The sequence below is a fragment of the Chiloscyllium plagiosum genome, unplaced genomic scaffold (assembly GCF_037043375.1).
Source record: "Chiloscyllium plagiosum isolate Xiang-an unplaced genomic scaffold, Cpla_swu_hap1 HiC_scaffold_27, whole genome shotgun sequence".
NCBI classification, from domain to species: domain Eukaryota; kingdom Metazoa; phylum Chordata; class Chondrichthyes; order Orectolobiformes; family Hemiscylliidae; genus Chiloscyllium; species Chiloscyllium plagiosum.
Genome location: NW_028270165.1, coordinates 88,503,511 through 88,506,435, shown reverse-complemented (window position 1 = coordinate 88,506,435; position 2,925 = coordinate 88,503,511). Strand labels below are relative to the sequence as shown.

General features: G+C 46.1%; 1 non-coding gene across 1 annotated transcript; it reads left to right on the top strand.

The window, feature by feature from the left end:
- Positions 1–1,243: 1,243 nt before the first annotated feature.
- Positions 1,244–1,315, top strand: trnaw-cca (transfer RNA tryptophan (anticodon CCA)). Its single transcript has one exon. It is a non-coding gene; the product is annotated as a tRNA-Trp (tRNA).
- Positions 1,316–2,925: the final 1,610 nt, after the last annotated feature.

Genomic DNA, 2,925 nt, shown 5'->3' with positions numbered 1-2,925 from the left:
GCTTCCCATTTTCCAGCAGTCCTTTAACCTGCGAACATCTGCCCCCAATCAGCTTTTGAAAGATCTTGCTTAATACCTGAGTCTTCCTCCAATTTAGAACTTCAACTTTTAGATCTGATATATTATTTTCAATCACTGTTAATAGAATTATGGTTACTGGCCCTTAGGTTTTGCACCCTCGCCAGTATGTACATCCACATTGTGAATTAGAAAATTTCCTTGTACACACTTAATAAATTCCTCTATTTGGCAGATAGGTAAATGGGTAGGAGTTATACCTTGGGTCCACTCTTCCTTCATTCCCACCAAGCCTTACCCCATTCTCACCCCAATAGTCCAACGGCACTTTCCCCTGCAACTGCCGAATGTCTGACACCAGCCCATTTACCTGCTCCCTCCTCTCTATCCAAGGGTCCAAACTTACCTTCCAGGTGAAGCAGTACTTGACCTGCACTTCCCACAACCCAGTCTACTGCAGTTGCTGCTCATAATGTGGTCTCATCTACATTTGGGGAAAACGAAGCATAAACTGGGTGACTGCTGCACAGAACATCTACGTTCTGCCCGCAAAATAGACCCTGAGCTTCCAGTTGCCTGCCAATTCCATACCCCACCCTCTTCCCTGGCCAACATCTCTGTCTCAGGTTTGCTGCAGTGTTCCAGCGAAGCTCATCACCAGCAGAACGAAGAGCACCGAATATTTCACTTGCGGACCTTACATCCCTCTGGTCCCAATATCGAATTCAATAATTCTCGGGCCTGAAATCCATAGTATCCTCGTCCCTTCCACACACACCAAGCCTTGTTATCACATAGTCTGTCATTACACACTACCTATTCTTAGCCACGAACAGTCTCCATTCACCCTCCCACGCAGATCGTTATCAACTCCCTTTCCTGTCCACAGTTCTCCCCTCGCTTTGGGCTCTGTCCTGATCTATCATTAACTGCATCCGCCTTCCTCCCACAATATCTCCTGCATTTTAACCAACATTTTCCCAATCACCATCAGTTCTGTGGAAGGGTCACCTGCAACTCCTGTTTTTTTGTTTCAGATATACAGCATCCACAGTTCTTTCACCTTTTTATTGAGGCAGGGTTGGAAATTACTTCGAGAGACAGAAGGAGAGGGGGCAGAGACAGAACACACATGAACTGTTGATCTCCGTTGTTACTCATAACGTAATATCATTGCAGTGCGATCACTTCCCTTAAGCATGAAGAGAGGTCGCGGGCAATCCGTGAGCTTGTGGCGCAACGGTAGCGCGTCTGACTCCAGATCAGAAGGTTGCGTGTTCGAATCATGTCAGGCTCACAGACGTCATCTTCTTGCATTTCAAATCAAGAAAGGAGAACGTTCACTCCGGATATCTGTTGAGCCAAATCTTCTTTGCGGAAATTTTCGATCACACGTGAAGCTTTGCTGTCAGTTTGATTTGTGAACACTGTGTCAGGGAGGTGGTGTGCCCATTGTTTGGGTAAATGCTCAGCTCCCCCAGTTCATCACGGGATTAAAACACAACCGCCTCCCTCTGGGCAGCCGCTTCGTTCAGTTGGTGACAGCGAGGTGTGAATTAACGTAATACCGATATTTTTACAACATAATCCAGAGACTCCCAGCTTTATGTTTCAATCTATCAGGAGAGTGATAGCGAGTTTAGATAGAAATGTTTCCCACCAACAGCAAATCCTTTCCTGTCACTGGACACAGTTAAAATTATCTTTATTCAACAGGAGAAGCGGAAACGCTAGTCTGACGGCATCTCTCCACATTAACGGTGAGTCTGAATTTTATAAACGGTGTCAGTAAAATCCAGTGGCGGACACTGATTAGGTTCAATCGATTTTTTTGCCAAGTGTAATTCACCGAGAGGATGCTGCTGTGTGAAACAGCGTGGGGAATTACTGCAGGGCCTCCTGCACATGGAACACACCGCAACTGATGTGTTTCACCTTCACCAGTTTATTCCTATCTCGGAGAAGAGAGGTTTGATGATTCGGATCATAGCAGCCAGACAGAGGACAGGAGAAGAGCACTCAGACCTTCACAAGCTTGTCACCACAGCTGGGTCATCGTGGCCTGTGTATCAGTATGGGATAGTAATCTGCATCTACTGACTGGAAGCACAGCAAATTGGAGTGCTGGTGGGACTATCACACAGGAGAAAACGGCTTCGACCTATCAACTGGAGTGGCTCCCAATGCGCAACTCCGCTCACCTCAACTGAATAACTGTAAACAAATTACTCCGTGATTCAAAGGAATACTCGGTTTTGAATCTGCATTGTGTCATGTACCTTCGAGAATGATGTCAAAACACCTTCATTGCTGTGATGGAATGTCCTGTTGGGCAGAATATACCCGTTGTCAAATTCCCTACGTTCTGTTGGTCCAACTCCGATTTCACTCAGAATCACCTTCTCCCTGGAAATCTGCACATTGTTACATTGAACATGCCCACCGAATTCCCTTTTGTGTCCATTGAATCTGCCTTTTTGTCACTGTCAGACAGCGACTTACTGACCCCACTCCCTGTGCGAAAACGGTCTTCCTAATGTCACTTTTACTTATTTTCCTGATGACTTTAAATCTCTGCCAAATCATTCTAGATCCTTTCAGGCCTGGGAGCATTTTCACTGCATTATTTCCTCTGTCTAAAACCCTCATGACGTGGCAAACTTCAATCAGGCCAGTTTTCAGCCTTCTGTTCTCCAAAGAGAGCTGCCCCAAACTTTCCAATCTCCCTTCATTGCTGACATTTCTCAGGACGGCACCATTCACATTAATCTGTTCAGCGCCGTCTGCAATCACTTCACTTCCCCGCGTACTGAAGTGTCACCCTCAGAATTGAGCGTAATACTGGTGGAGGATTCATTCAAACTCGGGTTGCGCGGGCGAAAAATCTGCAATACTTGTTTTCACGGC